The sequence below is a fragment of the Tenrec ecaudatus genome, chromosome 1 (genome assembly GCF_050624435.1).
Source record: "Tenrec ecaudatus isolate mTenEca1 chromosome 1, mTenEca1.hap1, whole genome shotgun sequence".
Lineage (NCBI taxonomy): Eukaryota > Metazoa > Chordata > Mammalia > Afrosoricida > Tenrecidae > Tenrec > Tenrec ecaudatus.
The window spans coordinates 169,673,106-169,683,098 of record NC_134530.1 but is presented as its reverse complement, the minus strand read 5'-3'; positions in this window follow the sequence as shown (position 1 = coordinate 169,683,098).

The following is a 9,993-nucleotide window of genomic DNA, read 5'->3' as shown; positions in this document are numbered from 1 at the left end:
CTTTGCATCAGAACACAGTCAGCTCTGTTCATCAGATAGAGCAATTTTTGCTTCATGTTCCCCGTTGCAGGGGAGACCTGGGGACCCAACCATGTTTAAGGCTGCAGCTTCACCAGAAAAGTCACCGACACTCAGAAGTGTCTGTGTTCTAGAAGCTGAAGGATTGGCCTCTGATGCCCTTTCTAATCCCAATGGTTCAGGAACTGTAACTCATCCATTTATCAAATCCCTTGACAAATACTTAGAGAGCACCTGTCTTGTGGCAGGTCTATACCGGAAACTGAGGATGCCGCATCTCCACTGCCTTCCAGGTCTGCTGGCTTGGCACATTAGGCCCCAAGCCTCCACACATCATTATTCATCATTGCTAATCACCTTGGGAAAGCTGAAAGCCTTCAGACCAGAGGGAAGTCCTGAACTGGCATCTGTCCTGCATTTTCCATCTTCCAGCACTAAGTTTCTTTCCCCCACCTTGTTTATCTTCCATCATGGGAGGCCGCAGTGAGCTGTGGGCAATGCTAAAGGAGAGGCATGTATCAAGTTTTCAGGTTCCCGTAGGACCTGTTACCCCCCAGTAATTTCTTGTTCTGATACTTAGTTTATGGCTTCTTTTAGAGGCCCCACAGTACGGTTACCATTCTAAGCATTAGCACAGCGAGGATGAGGACCTGAAAACAAGGCAGTGTGTTGTGGGGTCTCTGATGAGACAAGACAAGACAAGCGAACTGGGAAAGGCCAACAAGCATGGGATAGTTGCCAGGGATTCAGTTACATTCAACATCATGTCTTTCAAGATTTACCCACGAGAAACTGGAAGTACTAGAATTCATAAACCATTAAGATTCTGAGTCCCACAAGTGAGAGTTAGGTAAACAGGGTATTTGTCACTGCTGGGGAAGGGCCAGTGTGTAATCTGGTTAGAATTACTAGAAATCCTTACAGCTAACAGATGTCTAAAATTCGGGCAGCATAGGTTATCAGAACTTGAATATAATCAGTTAATCTTTATTCTTATTTGTCAGTATCCATTAAATATGCAGCTCCTTGAAATTAGAAATAGAATGGAGTTGAAACCCAAGAGGAGAAAAAAACAGAAACACTGATATTGAAATTATGAACTGGAAAATAACTGATCTTTAAAGCAAAGACAAAAATAAAATCTGAGTCTTATTTTATATTTTTCTGAAATGACCTGGGGTTAGACTGACAAAGCCTGAAAAGCCTGGAGGCGCTGTGGTTTTCTCCTGAGAAGGAGGGAAAGGGTAATTTCATCGTCTTTCACATTTTTGAAGCCCTGGCCGAGTAGGGGCGATATGTTGGGCTACAGTCAGCAAGGTCAGCAGTTTGAAACCACCAGCAGATCCATGAGAGGAAAACTGGGCTTTCAGTCTTGGAAACTCACAGGGGCAATGCTACCCTGACCTACGGAGCTGTTGTAAGTTGGCATCAACTCAATGGCAGTGAGTTTGGGGATTCACAATTTTTGGTAGTTTTGTCTTTTCTATTCTGATTTTTTTTTTTAAAAATCCGTGTTGTTGTTTCTTGACTTACTGTGTCTAATCATGAACTATAACATGATATTTAATACTCACAGGTATAGAGATTGCTTTGTCCTTTTCTCAGTTATCACTTAAAATGCCTCTCACAGTTTACCTAAATGTGATGCTGGCTGTAGATCTTTAGTGGATGCCTGTTGTCACATTAAGGACATGTCTTTTTTTCCTGGTTTTTTGCAAGTTTACCATAGAGGAGCAGCTACCTTTTCATCTCATTCCTTTTCTGCATCCATTGCTGTAATTATATGCATTTTATTTGGTTAAGGTGGTAAATTACATTCGTAGATTTTTCTAATGTTGACTCAAACATGTATTTCTAAGGGAACCCTGCCCCACTCAGTCTTTCTATACACTACTGAATTCAATATGCTATTTTCATCTATGTATTATTAGTCTATAATTATCCTTTCCCTATTTTATCTATTTTAATGCCAAAAATTGCAATTAATAACCTCCTGAAATTTGATGGAGACAGGTCACACCTTTCCTCTGCCCTGAGCACAGTGTCTTCTTTTGTTACTGCTTGATTTTTCAGGAAGAGGCTTTTGACTACTTCAGGTTCCCGTCGGTTAGTGCATTTTCTATTTCTTCTTGGCCCAATTGAAGCAACTAATCTGTTTCTTCAAATTTCTTCATTTAAAAAACTTAAAAACAGATCAGTATAGCAGTGTTCAAGGCACACTCTTATCATTTACTCATCCATATTGGCGCTCCTGTGCTTTTTCCTTAACTGCTTTTTGTTCATCGTGTCCCTGGGAATTTTCTTGGTGATGATTGCTACAAGTTTAGCTTTATTGTTGCTTTTTGTTTATTTGAAGTTCCTTGTTGGGGAGTACGGGAATGAAAAGATGGAGACTGGTTTGGGTTTGATGCTACTTCCTAGCGATGTGTCAGAGGGGCTGTCGCTTAGCCTCTCTGTGCCTCGAGCCCCTTCTTCCCACTTTAACCAGATAGCATACAGCTTCAGCACACTTGAAAACTGCTTAGCATAATAACTGATATTACTAAGTGCTATGTGAATTTTTATTAATGAACTATTCAGCTCTCGGAGAAAAATAGAGGTTGGCTACTTTGGGGGGAGGGGAGGTTGATTCCTTACTGTATTGCATTGTGGCCCATGAGAGTGATTTATTGCACCAACATTTGAGAATTTTTCCATGTATGCCTTGGAGTTAAAGGAGTGAGCATTTCTGCATGAAGATTAGAGTTCTAGATCAGGTTTGTTATTTGTTTTATTATAACCCTTTAAAGCCTTAGTAGCATTGATTAATTTTATTAGTCAATTTCTGAGAGAAATGTGCTAATGTCTTTTACTATGATTGCATATTTTAATTCTTTCTATAATTTATAAGTTCTTGTATAATTAAATGATATTGTTGCAAATTCATGAATAAAATATCTTACAGGTGAATTACTTTGTCAATATTACAAGTCTCCTATAGATTTTCATTTTAAGTGTTAGTTTCTATATTAGTTACATAAACTCTCATCTTGTTAACATTTACCTGGATGCACAGGCATGCTTTAGAGATAGTATGGGTGCTGTCCCAGAGCATTGCAATGCAGGGAAGATAACAATAAAGTAAGTCACACAGATTTTTAAAAAACTTTGGTTTCATGTTGCATAAGTTATGCTTACACTGTATTAAATGCACAATAGCATTATGCAAATGTACAATAGCATCATCAAAAATCTTGGGATATGGCGAGAATAATCAAACTATGTATAGAGACATGAGGTGAGCAGCTGTTCCTGTAGAGGTGACGCAGATGACTTACTGGGCGCAGGATTGCCACAAACCTGTCTGCCCTTTCAAAATTCTTTTTGTTCAAACTTTTGGTCTCAAGGTTTCTTAATATGGTCTACAAAATTCTGAGAGACTATATTTCAATAAATTAGCTTTAACTACTCACTTTTATAATCCAAAACCATTGGTTATGACTGCCACCAAATTTTATACTTTCCTATTCTTTTTTGTCTGTTTATTAGCCAGTCTTTTGTTTGTTCTGGTTTCTATTTACCATCAAGGGGTTACCCTTAATTGTTATAATTTAACATTACATTTTATTAATAAGCCAAATATGCAATAAGATAGGGACCCAGCATTGGAAGAAGATTCACTAACAACCTACAATATGTAGTTGACACACCTTGCTTGCTGAAAGCAAAGGCGACTTGAATCTCTTACCGGTGAACATCAAAGACGACAGGTTGAAGTATGGGTTACAAGTTAATATAAAGCAATGTAAAGAAAGCAAAAATCCTCAAAACTGGACCAATAAGCAGCATCATGATAGATGCATAAAATATTGAAGTTGCCAAGAGCTTCATTTTACTTTGATCTGCAAGCAATACTTACAAAAGCAGCAGTCAAGAACTCAAATGGACATATTGCATTACAAATTTTGCTTTAAAAGATCTCTGCAGTGGTTAAAAGCCAAGACACCATGTTGAGGACTAAGGGGCACATTCCCCAAGTTTTGGTATTTTCTTTTTTTGGTTTTAGACTTTTAATACAAGGAGGCATCAAAATATCTGTGGACAAAATGGAGTTAAAAGGTACTAGAATTTCTTTCGCAAGCTTTTTGTGCTTCATTATACATGCCTAATTTGTCTTTTTTTAAAATCATTTTTTTACTTAAAAATCATTTTATTGGGGGCTCAAACAATTCTTATCCCAATCAATCCATCCATCCACTGTGTCGAGCACATTTGTACATTTGCTGCCGTGAGTTTGGGTATCTTCAATCGCCTGGTATGCACTCTACAGCTGGATAGTCATTAAAGAAGGCCTAAAAGTATCGATGCCTTTGAGTTAGAGTGTTGCTGAGGAATATCGGGAATGCCTGACTCCAAGAAGGACAAACAAATGTATCTGGGGAAAAAATACATCCCGAATGGTCTTTCGAAGTGGTCCTGGTGAGCCTCTGCCTCACATTCCTCAGATCTGTCTTCAGAAGGTACCAGTTCCTAGAGAAAGCCATCGTGCTTGGCAAAGTGAAGGGTCAGCCAAAAAGAGAAGGAACTTCAATAGACTGGATTGACACAGTAACTACTGCCACAGACTCAAATATAGCAAAAATGATGAGGCTGTCACAGAACTCATGGCATTGCTTTGTCCTGGTGTGCATGCAGCTCCTTTGAGTAAGAATCAACTCTCTTGCACCCAACAGCAATGGATGTGTTACTTTAGCTTAGAAAAACGTTCCCTCAGAGTTTCAATTATGAATCCTTTGGATATGACTTTTCCCTCCATTGGAAGCATTAGCATTTCCCTTTATCCCTACAGCGTTGATATTGCATGGTGGTGTCCTTCCATGTGTTCACTTGTCTTATCCCTACCACCCACTATGCTAGTTACTCAATCTGAATATTGATGTACTTCAGTATTTTAAAATATATATTTGTTTTGATGTGTCTTCTTTATTTTCTCTGAGTTCTTGCTCTGGAATTCATTTCCCCCCCACACACATTAAGCCTCTTTTATGGATCCTCAGATTTTCTACAGTTAGTTTTATTTTTTCCATATTTTATTGTGTTTCTGAAAGAATTGCTTGATATTCTCTTTCAATTTTAATTTATTAGAGTATCTATAATTTCATATTGAACTTGTTTAGGAACCTGCTTTTATTTCATTTATGCATTCTATTGTCTCATAACTTGGATGGCATCGAGCACACACATATTTAAACATAAACTTCTCCTTTTCTTTAAAAAAATCATTTTATTGGAAGCTCTTACAGCTCTTACAACATTCCATGCATCAATTGCATCAAGCAAATTTGTACACAAATTTGTACACATAGGTTGCTGTCATCATTTTCAAAACTCCTACTTTCACTTTGAGCCCTTGGTATCAGCTCCTCTTTTTCCCCTCCCTCCCCTTCTCACACCCTCCTGACCCTTGAGAAATGATAAGGTATTATTGTTTTCATAACTTACACCGACAACTGTCTCCCTTCACCCTTGTTTCTGCTGTTCATTCCCTTTGGGCAGGGGAAAATGCACTGATCATTGAAACCCCCTTCTTCTCCTCCTTCACCCACCTTCCCCCTACCCTCCTGCTATCACTACTCCCAATTCTGCTCCTGAGGGGTTGCTCTGACCTGGGTTCATGGGCCGTGAGCTCTTATCTGTACCAGTGCACATGCTCCGGTCTACCCAGAACTGAAAGGCATGACTAGGGTTATGATAGTGGGGTGGTGAGGAAGCCTCAAGGAACCTGAGGAATATTGTGTGATTCATTGGTGCTATACTGGTTGACTCATCCCTTCCTTGTGACCCTTCTGTGAAGGCATGTCCTGTTGTCTACAGATGGATTTTGAGTGTCTGCTCCAATCCCTCGCATTTTCAATAATATGTTTTTTATTTGTTTTGGATCTTCTGGCACCTGTTACCTGATTCCATCAACATCTCATGATCCCATAGGCTGGTGTGCTTTTTCTGTGTGGGCTTCTTTCTTTTTTACTAGATGGCGTCTTATTTAACTTCAAGACTATAAGACACCAGACGCTGTATCTTTTGATAATCAGGCACCATCTGCTTTCTTCACCACATTTGCTTAAGCACCCAATTTGTCTTTAGTGATCATGTAGAGAGGGTGAGCATCACAGGATGCCAAGTTGTTAGGAAAAAGTGTTCTTGCATTGAGGGAGGGCTTGGGCAGAGGCCCAAAGTCTGTCATCTTCCTCAATGTATTGGCATATAAATATATGTACATGGGCCAATACCTAGTAAATAACACCATAGGCAGGGGAACAACTAGGGAATTAAAGCAACAATGAGGAGGACATAGAGATACCTGTGGTGTTGGAGCAACAGCAATCTAATTGAGAGGAATCACTAAGAGGCAGAAGAAAGGTGAGGTGATAGTGGGGCAGGAGGAAGGTAAAAGGAACCAGGAAAGATCTAGGAAGCAAAGCTATGTATAGAGGTATAAACATAGGTGTGCAGTGATGTAAATATGTCAATTCTCCTCTTATTTTCAATGTCTTTTTTATTCAATTCCTGCCACCCTCATTTGATTGTTCCACTTTGGTCTTCAATGTTAGAAACTACATTGTCAGTGCATTCACATCTCTGAAATAAGCTCCGATAAGCCAAGTGCTGAGTGTGTGTCTGTATGTACAGTAAGGTGGTAAGTAGCTCTCCACTGAGAAGCATCTAACTGTGCATGTCTATTCACCCATTCTCTTGTGTTTCTCAGTTTCTCCAGGGAGAACTTATCCATTATTCCCTCTTGTGACCCCAACCTTTGCTTCTGGCATTGTGGGATTAGAGAAGGGGGTGGGGGTTGGGGGTGTGTTTTTGGTAAATGTAATTTTTTTCAACAACTTGCTGACTACCTTTTGATCCTCACCCACAGCATTTTATCCCAGCTCTTAAAACCTCCCTGGAGAAGGAAAATCTCCAGCATTTTAGTTGACTATGAAGGAAGCGTTCACCTGCTTATACTGGGTGAGGAAGGAGTTCTGGAAAGATAATATTTAGAGAGTGCAGAGAGTTTGAATAAAGATAAGGTCAATAACTATAAAAGCTCTCAGATTTACCTAACTTACAAGCTTATAAAATAATCTGCCACAGTTTCTTGGGTGCACGCAGAAGGCACAAGACCCCGAGGTAAGCGGCAAAACCTTATTACTCATAGCAGTTGCCAGGGGACAGGTAGTTGTGCCAGTTCCCTGATCCCACACCTCGCAGGGCCACATATGAAAAACCAGACAATACTTATTCATGCATCGCAAGTATATATGTATTCTATATTTCATTATAGAAGCAAAACATGGGGTGAGGGTGCCCGAGACAGTAAAGCTGCTTGTCACCTGTCTCTAAGGGAGACATTATCTTCATTAATGTCTGGACATAAGCAAACCTTTCCTGGGCTCCAGAGGAAGACATATTTTGATCTCCCAAAGTGGTTCGTTATCCTTCTTAAAAATGGACTAAGGGCAGCCAGGGAATCTGGATCTGCTCCTAAGACATTCAGAAACATAAGACCCAAGTGCAGTTGCCATGATAAGTTCAAACATGTACTCTCTCAACTCTCACAGCCATGTGTCAATGCCGACTCATAGCCCCCTCCTGTGGGCTTCTGAGACTGTAATTGTTTATAGGAGTAGAAAGCCCAGTTTTTCTCCTGAGATGCTGCTGGTGGTTTCGAACTGCCACTATGAGGATTGAAGCCCAATTTGTAACCACTACACCACCAGGACACCTTCAAACATCTACAGCAAAAGCTAAATTGCATATGCCACTGGATGGGATTAGAATCTAATCTCTCTAATAAGTTTAGAAGCATAGATCATCAACTTTGGGGAAAGGCTTTCTTAGGAGTAATATATTCTTGAAAAAAACTCTTAATTGGTTGTATAAAATAATAGTAATATAGTCTAAAACAGTAAGAATAGGTTTAAGACATTGAAAGGGTCTGCCTCTTACAGTTGAGCTATAAAAGTAAGGAAGACCCTTTATTATGTCTAGATTAGTGATATGTAATCCAGGTAAAGATAAATGATTATTTATTTTAATGGAGCTGTGTAGACTGCTGTAAATTGTGAGGATAAGATGTCAATGAAAATAAATGGCAGGGGTTTCTTCTCAGCTGGCAGGAAATGGAAGGTAAATTTCAGTTAAAAGATGCTAAATAATGCATCAAAAAGAAGACTCATGATATCCTTAAAATACAAAACACTCTGAGCTATGAATTTAAAAGAAAGAAGAATTTCAAACCACAATGGGCTATCCCTACATATCAAGATCAAAAGTTTGTGTTTGCTTCAAGGTAAGTAAAGAAGCAGTCAAAGCACTGAATCAGGAATCAGTAGGACTGAATCAAGAAACCTCATGCAAATCTTTTGGTTTGATTTCCTGCAGTGCCAGTGACCTTCCATGTAGACTCCTAGAAAGGCTCCGAGCAGGGCTGGGAAATGCCCAAATGAGCGTGGCAGGGGCACCCATGCACAAGCCTTCTGATCAGGCAGAGCGTCTGCAGTGCAGAGTGGCAGAGCGGTGAAGGGATGATTCACTACAACACAGTTATGAATGGTGTGAACAGGGCTCATATGGGCTCGTTCAACTCATGCTATGCTAGGATGCACAAGATGACATATTCAGTCCAATCAAATGCAACCTTGTTTTGTGTTTTTAATCCCAAACATAGAGGCGCTTTTCCAGCCAGGTTCACAGCTGGCCACCCCCAAGCCCCAACTTCTTTACACAAGGCTCCAAGGGATTGGTCTCTTCCAAGTTACTCGAACTCACATAGCTCTTGAAGCACTCAGAACTAGTCTCTATTCCCTGGACATAACGTCCTCTTCCCCAGTAAGGATGCTAATGATGTGGCTAACATTTTGAGACCTCACTATGTTGGTTATTTTGCTCCATAGCTTATGTATGAATCCATTGATCCTCACAATATTCTTAAAAGATAAGCACTATTATTATTCATTTTATAGATTAAGAGAATGTGTTATACAGGAGTACAGATTATGTCCAAGGTAAAATAAGATTCAGTTCAGGTACTTCTGGCTAAAGAGAATCTATGCTTAATTACTGAACTCTGTGTGGTTGTCTCGCTGCTTTACCTGAATTTTATAAACCACTGATCCCTCTAACTGGATGCCTCCTGGGCCACCTGGATAATTTACCTTTCTATTTTTATCTCAGATAATATCTTCATTATATTTTTCTCTGACCCTGCTGCATAGTTGGATGCCCTCACATATGTTTCCACAGCATCTTCTACTAAGTCCACCAGAGTTCTAATACTCTGTACTATCCTTTCCGTTTGCCTTTCTCTCTTAATGACGCTGTATTTTCAATTCATTATACATTCAACAAATATTTGCTGAGTAACGAGCATGTACTAGTGATTGAATTCATAGACCTTAACACACAGTAAGGGAATGAGAAATATTTGATGAGTAAATAAATGAATTAATTATCTTCTTTGGGATTGATGCCTCATCCTTTAAGGTCAGTAGTAAATTTTATTGTTGATCTCTACATAGAAAGACATAAGTTGATTGCATAAGCAATTGAAGAAATTATCAAATTAATTACATTAGCATAAACTGCTTAAAATTATTGTCCTTTATCTGTCCCTTCTAATGCTCTCACTCTCTTGCTCTACAACGATCAGCAGAGTCTTCTCAGTTAGGCACTCTATGCCTGTCCTCTTCACTGATAGGGCACCTCAAGTTTACATACATCCAGAGTTCACATATATTATTTTCAGAGTCAAGTTGTTTTCCAAGCCCTGCGAATGTATTGATTTAGTTCTCACAACAACTCTTTGAAGAAGATGCTATTTTTAAGCCCATTTTCTAGTTAAACAAACTGAGACAGGCAGGTTAAATAACTTTCTCATGGTTCCAGAAGTATGAACTGGAGAAATAAGGAATTACTGGAGTAATAGTGCGGCTCCAGAGTCCATGC